At 42.7% G+C, this 13,025-nt stretch overlaps 1 long non-coding RNA gene across 1 annotated transcript; it reads right to left on the bottom strand.

Annotated features, from left to right (window-relative positions):
- Positions 1-592: 592 nt before the first annotated feature.
- LOC142699097 (uncharacterized) lies at positions 593-5,366 on the bottom strand. The gene is made up of 4 exons (XR_012865988.1): positions 4,977-5,366; positions 4,635-4,837; positions 3,475-3,569; positions 593-1,080 (listed from the first exon to the last, which is right to left on the bottom strand). It is a non-coding gene; the product is annotated as an uncharacterized LOC142699097 (long non-coding RNA).
- Between the last annotated feature and the right edge of the window lie 7,659 nt (positions 5,367-13,025).

The following is a 13,025-nucleotide window of genomic DNA, read 5'->3' as shown; positions in this document are numbered from 1 at the left end:
TTGTAGCATTGAAGTTGTATTGTGCTCCCCTTGGAGCGCTGTGCAAAGGCAAAACTCCTTTATTGGCATGATATGTAGATGTTGGTACTCTATTTGGGTGCGCAGGCTTACTTTGTTGTGTGCTCACTTGGCTAGGTCGGCATTAATGAGTGAAATGTATACAGTACCTTAGGAAAATACAGTGTGAGAAAAAGATGTTAACTGGAGCGCTCCCTAGGGTAATACCTTGAAAAAAAATGTCAACTAGTCTTCTCACCTTGTGAACCTCTTGGTTGATAAGAACATCGACTGGATGCAGTTGTCTCTCTTTTTGTAGATTCTTGTTCTTCTGACACGGAGTACAGTATGTCTCAGGCTGGGGGATCTCTTTGCTGGACTTTGTTGTATGGTGGTGTACGTTCGTCCTGATTATGACCTCTGTTTTTGTAGCAGGAAGATGTCTTTCTTGTTTAGATGTTACTCCACGGGTTACCCAGCCTACTCATTCTTCAATGAATCAGTGACCATGTCCACAATTGATTACACAGGTATAATATAGATTTCATGATAGTTCTTTGGAATTAAAACAAATTATTTTTATGTATTTGTCTATCCATTTTTATTAGAAATACAATAAATACATTGAGGTATGTTTTTATTGACATGTGTTGCTATCAGCCAGACAGGAAAAAAAATATAGAAGGCCTTGGGAATCTGTAGGGGCAGCTGTTCTACAGGAAAGGGAGTGCAGAGACCCTACCAAACAGGACGAGGGGAGGCAGTCCATTGCCGGGCATCTGAAGAGACTTGCCATTAAACACCCAAAACCATTGTACTTCACCGCAGCCCTGCGAATCATGGACAAGGCTTCATTTTCAAAGACTTTAATTGGATGGATCTTAAAAACCCCTTCTGGACAGTGGGGGATGGGAAGGAGGAGGTGTGGACGGATGACGTTCCGGCATTCTTAGATGGACATTAGTGGTTCATATCTGCTGCCTCTTTAGCTTTCAGGCCTTGATCTGGCACATCCCTTTCCATGGCTGACGTTCTCGACACCAGGGCTTCCTGCTGATGTTGTACGGTACATTCCCTTCAGTTCTGAAACAAGAATAAATAAAATGTCCTAGTGAAGAGTTGCTCTCTTGAAGATATTCCCCGTGACCCACACCAAGACCCTTTGTCTGCCAGGTAGGTAGATAGTGCGTTCTATGTTCAACTAAGTTAAATAAATTCACAAGTAAATCTGCTCAACTTTAAGATGCGGTTAACAGAAATGTTTAAAAACGGGGACAGATAGGGCGCCAAGCGATGGTAGAATTTTATTTAAATACGCGTTTCTGGCACGACTGGTCCCTTTATCTGGTGTTAAACTGACGAAGGGATCAGTCAAGTTTAGTCCCGGACCAGTCCAGTCCAGAAACACAGTCAAAATAAAATGGGCTTTACTTTACTGTCCCCGTGTGAAGTATTTGTGTTACCCGCCGCTTATCTATTTTTGAAGGGGAACTCCAAGAAAAATGTGTCATGCAATCAAAGGCGCAGTGCCCACCCAAACTACATCGCAGGATTTTATTAAAAAAATTAGCTTTTATCTATTGGATTACTCCAATATGTAAAGGCCAATATCACTAACAGCTCCTGGCTCAGCCAGCAGAGCTGGGGTCCGGAGCCGAATGGGACCCAGAGCTGCTGAAGGAGCGGAAAGTACATAAAGGGGATTTGTCCGGGGTCTGAATACATTTTAGGGTTTGTTATTAAAGGGGTTTTCCAGGCTTTATAAAAATTGTAATTCAAACTTAAAATTGCACCATTTAGCAAAGACCCACCTTCTAATTCTCTGCGGCTCCAGTGCCGGCGGTTCACAATCCCCTGCCGGCCTGTTTACATAGGCTGGACCAGTGATGTCCCGTATCGGCACATGATCGCACTAGTCAATCACTGGCCACAGTGGTCACGTGCCATACTTACTTAGATCACTTCTGCAGGCGATACCCTCCCTCTATACTGTCCTTACTGCAAGGTTTTTATAGTGAGGATAGAATACAGGGAATATCTGGTACACAAAGCGTATTCTCACTAACCCTGCCCCATGACAAGCCATGCCCAATGAACCACGTTCTGTCAAAGGTACGCCCTGTCAAGTCCTGTCTCAATCCATCTGAAACTAAAGTGTCCCTAGAAAGAAATTCCAAATATTGTCAACTATGCTCTATTAGGGTATAGTATGAAGAATCAGTGCAGTAGGGTCTATATACTACTATATACACAAAGCTGCCATGTGCTGAACATTGCAAAACACACTTTTCATAAAAGAGCGTTAATTCCAGTCCTGCAGTCACCCTGATGACCTTATACTGTGCCAGTACTTGAGGTAGGTGTGCCCCTTTATATATTACTTGCAGCCAGAATTGGCACCGGGATTATCAGCTCATTGACGAATTCTTGAGGTCACATTTGTGTCTTGATGTCACCAGTCTGAACCAATCCTACACCACTTGCTCTTTATAGAATTTTCAGAAAAAAAAATACCCCTAGCAATAAATACTGCATGTAAATAATATTCTCATTACAGTACAACAACAAATAAATGGAAAAAGAGCCATATCCCTATTAAGTCCCGCGGACATCATAGAGGTGGTCCTTGACTTCCAGTCCTGCAGTCACCATGAAGACTTTGTGCTGTCAGTGCAGGCAGAATAAACCTGACATGGTGACCATGTAATGTTTTATATGTACTACTACTCCCTGTACTGACTGATAGTAGAGAGAATGGACTAAGCTGAAGGGTTCCCGACTCTTATCAATTCTTTAAATAGGGAATATGCCCTGAATACTAACCCCAAATTTATATTACATTTATAGTAGGACAGATTTACTATTCAAATTGAGCCAGAATTATGGCGTACATGTTGTGCGCCATATTTATTAATTGTTTTAGACACATTTTGCGGCGTGCTTGACAAGGGGCGTGGCCTAGAATAAAGGGGCGTGTCTTAAACTAAGCCAACCAAGAGGTGGTATAAGGAAGAGAAAAGTGTCTAACATGTCTAGCAAAATCTATCATACATCGTGCACCACTGTGATAAATTTGGCGCAATTTCTGACTTCCTTGTATCAGTTTACACTGTGTAAAACTCAGATAGTTTTAGGCCCCATGCACACTAACTTATTTTTGCGGCCGCAATTCACCCGCAAATCTGCAGGTGAATTGCGACCCCATTCATTTCAATGGGCCCATGCATACGACCTTGGTTTCCACGGTCCATGCATTGCCCAGGAACCTGGACCGCAAAAACAACGGACATGTCTTATTACGGTCGTGTTTTGCGGTACAGGCTCATAGAAAATAATGCACGCGGTCATATGCAGGGCCTGCGATTTGAGGGTGGCCGTGGGTGACACTCCGCGGACGTACAAGCCGTAAGTCACGGTCAATGCACCTCACTATGGTCGTGTGCATGAGGCCTTAGTAAATCTGCCCCATGGTAATACCAGTGACAGCCCGCTCTTTCCCGGTGGGGTACAGTCCTCCGCACATCTTCATCCACGTCTCATCTTGTATGTGCCGGTTACTTTTCTCCTTATACCTGAGAAGTAACAAAAATAACATCAGAAACTAAAAAAACACAATTCCAAGTATTTCTCCCCATTTCTAAAAATAACATTTCCTGCAGGTGAATAATGGAAAATATAAAGATATAAATATATTCAGGCCTATGTGTCTGTCCAGGGGGTCAGTGAGGGTCCTGCCTGTTATATGTGGGGAGGTCTTGCTGCACAATAACGGAGGGGAAAATGTCTGTACATCAATATATATTTGTCTCTAGGAGCCCCTACAAAGTCTCAGTGAGGGCCCTGTCTGTTATACGGGGGGAGCTTGTATACAGCGTTAGTAACAGGCATGTCACTCCAGTATAGATATTTTGGGTGCCGGTTCTTCGACCCCACTGTCCATAGTTTAATTAAACACCTTAAGAAAATGGATCATCACTAAGAAGTTTTATTTAAAGGGGTACTCCCATCTTACTATTTCTCTGGGACTCACACCTATGTGGAAAACGGAGGTCTCTCCCTGACCCTGTCCTGCTTTGTTCCCAGATCCCTGTCCCGTCTAATGGCTGCTGATTCCAGGTGGAGAATGACTTCGGAAAGGCCTCGCACGTCCCTCTCTCTATTCTGTTCTATGGAAGTTTCAGAAACAGCTGAGCGCTGTTGAACTATTTGTGTAACTCCCATAGTACAGAACGGAGAGAGCTGCGTGCATGCGCATAGGTGGATATCACATAAACGTCTGAGATGGAGAAACCCTCTAAAGAGATTATTTCATTAAAGGGGTTGTACATAATTAGAAAAATAGAGCTGATATCTTCCAAAAACAGAGCCACACCTGTCCACAGGTGATGTGCGGTGTGTGGACAGCTTAGCCCTATACATTTCAATACAGAAAAGCTGCAATACCACACACAGCCTCTGGACAGAGGTGGCGCAGAGCTTCCATTTGGGTCATAGAGAGGGTCTCCAGCGTGATACCCCCCTCTATGATATCTAAATACCCTTATAGGGCATTTCAGGTGTAACCAGAAGTTAAGGTGATACAAAAAAATATTCCATACATGAGATTTCCTTAATGGAGATATTGTAACAATAATTACTGAAAATATGTAATTGACTTTTTCCTCCATTGTAAGAATAGAACCCGAGAAGCGACGTTTTGGACTACGGAACAGTCGATCCTCCGGATGAAATGCTGTGTGGTTGGAGCGCAGTCCCAGGAGCGCTGGTGTTGTTCTGCTGATCCATGTTCTTTTTATCTGGAGCTTGTATACAGAACACGCAATCCTTCTGGTCCGACCTACTAACATATATAAGCACAGCCTAAACACACACGTAATGATATATAATGACATAACATTAACATAACATTACTATGTATCAGCCCTGATACGTCAGTGTCATCATATTTCTGGGGTCCCCGCACACAGGATATACGTTACCTCCTGTGATGATGTCACTTCCCTGTATTTCCTGTATGACATGGCTGCTCTTCCTCTTCCCGTTTCCCTTTCTGATGTATTTCCTCTTCCTGTGTGATAAGACGTGTGCTGTTGCCTCCTGCTGTGTATAACACGAGATGTAACATGTCTTATAAAACATGTAAATAATAATCGCAGAAAGCAAAAAAGATTTTGTTCATTTCCATTCACATCAATGGTTATTTGTTTGCAGCCGTTTTTCTGAGCCATACTTGTCTGTTTTTAGAATCAACTACAGGGAGATTTGAGATGTGGTTTGAGAATTTCTTTCCTATGTAAACCCCACCCATAAGGACAGCTAAGAAGCCTCAGTTATCAGCGAGCGACCCCATCATTAGACTAAGCAGAGTGCCCCCATACAGTGCCAGCAGAGTATTGTGCCTTAAACAGTGCCAGTATACTGCCCCCTCATAAACAACACTACCAGCAGAGACCCCTCAATAAACCATATTGCCAGCAAAGTGCCTCCAATAATTAGTGCCAGCAGACTGCCCCCAATAACCACTACAAGCAGAGTTCCCCCTCACAAATAGTCCCAGCAGAGTGCCTTCCTTTATGCAGCTACATCATGTAAGATCTTCCCTAGTTTGGAAGTCTCCAGGACAATCTGGGAGAGAAGACAAGTGTGATGTAACCTGGTTGCAGTGTGTAAATGTAGCCTGAAACATCACGTGTAGCCCCTAAGGGCGGGTTCACACATAGCGGAATTTCACTTAAATTCCGCTGCGGACACTCCGCAGCGTTAATCCGCAGCGGAGCCGTTTCTCCATTGACTTTCACTTTAATTTAGCAGTGTTCGTTTACACGATGCGTACAATTCCGCTGCGGAGCATAGGCTGCGGAGCGGAATTTGGTGTCCGCAGCATGCTCTGTCTGTTGCGGAGCAGCGGCGGACTGGTTGCGGACTCATGGCGGAATTTCTCCATTGACTTCAATGGAGAGTCAAAATTCCGCAATGAAGTCCGCAGATCTTATGTGTGCTGCGGAGCGTATTGTTTTTACTACCATGACATTTCTTCATTCTGGCTGGACCTATGTATTTCTAGGTCTACAGCCAGACTGAGGAAGTCAATGGGGCTCCCGTAATGACGGGAGCGTTGCTAGGAGACGTCAGTAAATAGTCACTGTCCAGGGTGCTGAAAGAGTTAAGCGATCGGCAGTAACTGTTTCTGCACCCTGGACAGTGACTACCGATCTCAATATACATGTATCTGTAAAAAAAAATATAAGTTCATACTTACCGAGAACTCCCTGCGTCTGTCTACAGTCCGGCCTCCCAGGATGACGTTTCAGTGTAAGTGACGGCTGCAGCCAATCACAGGCCAAGCACAGGCTGCAGCGGTCACATGGACTGGAGCGTCATCCAGGGAGGTCGGGCCGGATGCCGAAAGAGGGACGCGTCACCAAGACAACGGGCGGTAAGTATGAATTTCTTTGACTTTCACTAGGGAAAGTGCTGTCCCTTCTCTCTATCCTGCACTAAATAGGGAGAAGAGAAGCACTTTTCCTGCAGTCCGCAGCGGCCAGTCCGCATCAATTTTCTGCACATTTTGTGCAGATCCGCTGCAGAATCTGCAACGCAGATTCTGTGCGGCATTGATGCGGACAGTTGCGGAGGAATTCCGCCATGTGTGGTCATGCCCTAAGTCTATGTTCACATGTTACATATTTATTGCAGATTTCCATGGTCAAATTGACACATAAAGTATGAATGTGAATAGGGTTCTAGAAAACTGCATAAACTTAGGCCTAGTTCACACAGAGTTTTTTTGGAGCGTTTTTTTAAGTGGAAAACGCATCGAAAACCGCACCAAAAAACGTCCGAAAACTAGTCTTATTGATTTCAATGGGATGCAGAGGCGTTTTTCCCACGAGAAAAAAACACTCACAGGAAAAAGCAACGTCAAGCCCTTTCTTCAAGCGTTTCCGTCTCTGACCTCCCATTGCCATCAATGGGAGGCAAAGAAAATGGTTTTCGCAGCATTTTTGCCTGCGGTGCTCAATGGCCGTGGTCGAAAAATGCGTAAAAAAAGCGGCAGAAGGAATTTTGAGGCAGATTTTTCCACCTGCAAAAAACTTGGTGTGTAAACAGGGACTTCGTGTCCACATGTGACCTACTCTATCCAATCACAGCTGTAATTCCAGCCAAGGCTGCCTAAGATTATGTTCACACCCCCCACTTCTCCTGCGGTTTGGCCGCTGCAGCCCGATGAGGAGGGATTATAACTAGAAATTGTGGATATAAAGAACATGCAGAGGTTTCTGTGTGACAGTCTAAGGCAGGGGTGGGCAAACTTTTTGACTCGCGGGCCACAATGGGTTCTAAAATTTGACAGAGGGGCCGGGCCAGGAGCATTTGGAGGGAGTGTTTGGGCCGGATATACTAAAGCATTAAATGTAGTGTGTGCAAACCTCATAGCACAGTAAGAACACTACAACCCAATTTATTAACTGTCTTTCAAATGTGAAAAATAGCCCTTATCAGTTAATAAATTTGTCTCAAGGAATATGCAAGATATGGCATTTACATACTATTTCGCAGATACTGGGAGAAGGAAATGTAAATAGATTAAAATAACATACGCACTGTGATTTATCAAGAAAAAAGTTCTGTTGACTCTGTAAATTAGCTGCCAACCTCTGAGCAGTAGCCACCCGTTCTTGTGTTGACTGCTTGCTAGCATAGTTTGCATGCTTCGTGGCAAAGTGACGGCTGATATTGTACTCTTTGAAAACCGAAGGGCTTAATGGTGACGTGAAACGAAGTGAAAATTAAAGTGAAATAAAGAGAAATACGGGCCACATTAACCCCTTAATGACCGGGCCATTTTGCACGTTAATGACCAAGGATTATTTTTTGTTTTTTCATGGTCGCATTCCAAGAGTCGTAACTTTTTTTTTATTACGTCGACATAGCCGTATAAGGGCTTGTTTTTTGCGGGACGAGTTGTATTTTGTAATTGCACCATTTTTAGATGCTTACAATATATTGATTAACTTTTATTAACTTTATTTTAGGAGAGAATTGAAAATAAGCAGCTATTCCAGCATTAATTTTCACGTTATAAATTTATGCCCTTTACTATTGTGATCGCAATTTGAGTCACGTTACGCCTTGATCTCCATGCAGGTTCAAATCAGGTGGGGGGGGGCGAGCTCGGAGAAGCAACAGATACACTGAGACGTTTCTCAAAGTAAAAATCCTTCTGCTTTTATTTAACTGTAGTGGTTGCTTTTATAGCGTCAGAACAAAGAACATTCCATACATATGAGTCATCTGTATATTCAATCCTTACATCCTTTTTTCCCATAAAGCCCATTGGTGGAACTCAAGGTATTCCCTTAGGCTTCCTTTATGCTTAGGGGGGGGGGGGGTTGGTCAATTGATTGTCCACCATCTGTTTGCAGACAATGGACATCAAAGCAGCTGTAAACTATTTCCTCTCTTAACCTTTCTAAAATACCCATTCTATTGTAACACATGTTCTCCTCTATAACATTTCACTCCTTGGGGCCCCAGATACATTATACATATATTTATACCATAACAATCCCTCCTTTTGTGATTTTAACAACACCTAAATTCCAATGCTACTTCTATCTCCTGATAGCAAGGCTTCGATCCATTTCTTCACTTGATTCACACAGGTATGTAGGTGGGGTAATCTCACAACACTCTTTCATCATAATGTATAGGCCTCTGATTGAATGCTTCCCTTATTTTACAAAATGTATAACAATTAAAACATGTAAGCAATATAAACAATATTAAGAAACATATCAAGGGTTGGAATAACACGTGCAGTATCTTAGTGGCAGTGGGGGAAAATCCTGTAAATATGTCATACCAGTGATGGGCACTAGCATCTTTTATTGCTGACGATAAATTTATTACTTCCTTAGCTGCTATTGTAGCCAATACTTTCACTTTACTTAGAGTTACATTATGGGCTGCTATCAATTTCTTTACGTCTTTAGACTTTTGTAACACTTGTTTTAACTCTTCCAGTGGCAAACTAAAATTTCCATAGGGCAAAGGTTCAGGTACCCATACAGTGGACATTATTTCTTCTAAAGTAGGCAGGAACACTATAGTTTGGTTCCCCCAAGTCAAATGCGTCACATTGTATAGACATCCTGAAAATGGTCCTATGAGATTAAACTGGCTAAGGGTCTGCTTGTCGTTAGTTATTAAACATACATGCTGTGGACCTACTTCAATATAAACCTGTAGGTTAGCTTCTGGGATTATAGTGAGTGCACATACATTATCCTGGTCCTGCATTAGACAGGGTTCATATATCCCTGACTGCTGATTACATACATATCCTTGCTCTGTTAACTGGCACAAATCTATATTCCTTGTCTTATTTTGAGAGTCTATGTGTGTTCCTTTTATTTCTGGCATCCAATATTGTCCTAATAATGTCACCGGATCAATCATTACCATTGGCATAACAATAAATTTGCATAATAGAGTAGGATTTTTCACATGAAATGCTATTAGTCTTCCTGCACACCATTTAGGTGTACACTCAGTATACTCAGGCTGTAACAATAACCACGTATCATTTCTCTCTCCTATGGGCAGAATGTCTGTCCATTGCCTAACATGACTACTAAACAATTTATTCTTAAAATTATTCATCTGTTCTTGTTGCCACATCGTTTTAAGCGTACATACTGTCCAATTTACTAAAGTTGATACATTCTGTAATGTTCTATATTCGGTTAGCATACTTTCATTAAAAACATTTAGGAACAGTTCATCTATAGTTAACCCTTTCTGTTGTATGGCAAAGGTAGTAGGTAACCATGAGGCACCTATCCTTAATGCAGTAGATGTGTCGTCTCCCACTGAGTTTAATTTGTTCATAACTGTTTCTAACTGTATACCATTCAATACTCCTAATCCCGTTCCTGCCCCTCCTAATAGCGGGTCATGCCATTCTCTTTTTTGTCTATGACAGCTGGGGGATTCAGGGAAGGAAATATTGAAGTGTACATTCTTTTTCTGCTGTTGGGTTACAGCGCTCTTACAAGTGTGTGCGATTCTTTCCAGACTTTGTACTGTTATATGTGGCTTAAAACTATCTCTTAAAATTGTTATCAAGAATACAAAATATCTTCTATTTCTTATTTGGCTATTATTCATACATAATATCATCCCATCAGTTTCTTTTATTACAATCGTAGAGTTGAGCCTCTCCTTGTTGCATCTTTCATAAATCTTATTTATCATTTCATTTCTATTTTTACTGGTTGTATATTTCTATAGATACTGTACATCTGGTTCATAACAACAAAACAACAGCCCCGGCGTCTTTTCTTGTATGCTAATGTTGGCTGTTTTGTCTATGTGAAGGTACACAGTCCCTCCATGTGGTCCTTTTCTCCAAGTCCCTTCGGTTGTAGTCACATTTGTAGTATAACACGGGTCATTGGCCTTACAGGTGTAGTTACCCTGCTTTCTATCCACTGTGGCATTCGCCCACACTGTCCTGAACTGTTCCAGTGATTCTGTACTGATTACGTGTACAGGAGTAGCAGTTCTGCCTTTTTGTATAAGAGCACACGCAACAACCGCCGCAACAACCGCAAAGATCTTCATTCTTCTGGCTGAAGAACCTTTTACAATGACTGGTGTGAATCCAGCTTGCCTTTCCTTCGAGCTTCACTGAGGTGCTTGTAACGAGTAGGACTTGAAAAGGACCATCAAACCTTGGCTCAAGGCTCTTCCTCACGTGTCTTTTGACAACGACCCAATCTCCTGGTTCTAGCTTATGCGTCCCTTCAACTGAATCGGGATCTAGAATGGAAGCAAAGACTTGTGCATACACCTTGTTCAATTGTTTGTTCAGCGTTGATACATAATCTGTTAGTCTACCATACTGCATTTGGAGCACCTGTGGAAAATAACATCCTAATCTGGGAGCCGACCCAAATAAGATCTCATATGGGCTGAGACCTGTTCTTTTTGTGGGCGTGTATCTTACTGAGAACAAGGCTAATGGTAGACACTCGGTCCATGGTTTCCCGGTTTCTACCATTACTTTTTGGATTTTCAATTTGAGAGTCCCATTTAGTCTCTCAACCTTCCCACTACTTTGTGGATGGTATGGTGTATGTAGGGCTTGACTTATGCCTAGAGCTGACAACACATGGTTCATGATTTCACCCGTAAAATGAGTTCCTCTGTCGCTCTTGATCACCTCTGGAACTCCATATCTGCACACCACCTCGTTGATCAGTTTCTTTGCTGTGGCTACGGCTGTAGCTTTGGTTACTGGAAAAGCTTCTGGCCATCCTGAAAAGAGATCAATACAAACAAGCACATACTCATAGGTACCGACTTTTGGTAATTGAATATAGTCTATCTGTAGTCTCTGGAACGGATAAATTGGTCTGGGTGTGTGCTTCTGTGGTACTTTTACAGTTCTTCCAATATTATGTGTTGCACAGATCATGCATCCTTGTGTAAAACTGCTGGCCATCACACTAAACCCTGGAGCATACCAGGTTTTGTTAACCAAGTCCATCATTGCCGTTTTTGACTGGTGTGTCTCTCCATGTGTTATCTGGGCCATCATTGGGAACATTGTCTTAGGCAGGCACAGTTTATTCTGGCACTGCCAGAGGCCATCTTTTCGTAGCGTTGCTCCTTGGGCCGTCCACTTGTCTTTTTCTTCTTCTGTTGCTTGTCCTTGAAGTTTTTGCAGTAGTTCCGGGCTTACAGCTGGTCTTGTTTCCTCTGGATCGTTTATCTGACATACGGCTGCTAACACGGGTAGCTTCTGTGCTGCTTGCTTTGCTGCTTCGTCTGCCAGGGCATTTCCCCTTTTGTCTCTGGTGAACTCACCTTAGTGTGAGCTTTAATTTTTACTACTGCTACTTCTGTGGGTAACATCAGGGTCTCCATCAAGTATTTTACAAAGTCTGCATTCTTTACAGGTGTACCTGCAGAGGTCAAAAACTGTCTAGCCTCCATATGGGGCCATAATCGTGTGCAATCCCAAAAGCATATCGAGAGTCAGTGTATATATTTGCTGTCTTTCCTTCTGCATGTTGGCATGCTGCTGCCAGGGCCTTAAGCTCCACTTCTTGTGCTGAGCGGGACGCTGATAAGGAGGCTGCTTCTAGGACTACATCTTCGGTGGTTACTGCATATCCTGTAAGAAAAGATCCTTCTACACATTACCTTGAACCATCCACAAAGAGTATTAGGTCTGGGTTTTGGAGTGGGGTATCTTTTACATGTGCAAACCCCACTGTTTCCTGGGCCATAAGGGCCATACAATCATGTTCATCAGTTTCAGACAAAAATTGTGACCATACTTTACCTACGTCTTCTCCCCCTTGCTCCAAAGGCAGTAAGGTAGCTGCGTTCAATGTAGTACAGCGGTGTAAAGTAACCTGCTCAGGAAGAAGAAGAGCACAGGTTAATCTCAAATGTCTTGCAGTGGACAAATGCTTAGGTTGTACTTGAGTTAGAATAGCAGTAATATCATGTGGTGGAAATGCCAGGACCAAATCTGAGGCCTTGTTTAGCATTGAATTTACAGCAATGATAGCTCTCACACATGATGGGGAACCTCGGGCCACAGGGTCTAGTCTAGCTGAATAACATGCTACCGGGCGCTGCTGTGGTCCATGACTTTGTGTGAGAACTGCAGTGGCATGTCCATTTTGTTCAGTACAGTACAAAGTATATGCTTGCGTAGAGGTACTCCATGGATTGGTGTCACAAGCCGCTACCAAACACAACTCCTCCTCATTCAGCTGATAATCCAGAATACTTTGAGAATCTCACTTTTATCAGGTTCTGCAAATACTTGATTAATACAAAAACAAATAAAACTAAAACATTCCCAAAAACTTTACATCAAATTAACAATGTCCAGACAAGTTTTGTTTTGCCTTCTCCCTCATCTAAATCCATAAAGACTCGTGTGAGTGACGTCACATCGCCTCCTGTGTAACTTTGCTGGAGGGGGATGGTCTCTTACACAT

The sequence above is a fragment of the Rhinoderma darwinii genome, unplaced genomic scaffold (genome assembly GCF_050947455.1).
Source record: "Rhinoderma darwinii isolate aRhiDar2 unplaced genomic scaffold, aRhiDar2.hap1 Scaffold_128, whole genome shotgun sequence".
Lineage (NCBI taxonomy): Eukaryota > Metazoa > Chordata > Amphibia > Anura > Rhinodermatidae > Rhinoderma > Rhinoderma darwinii.
This window is presented reverse-complemented; position numbering and strand designations above follow the sequence as displayed.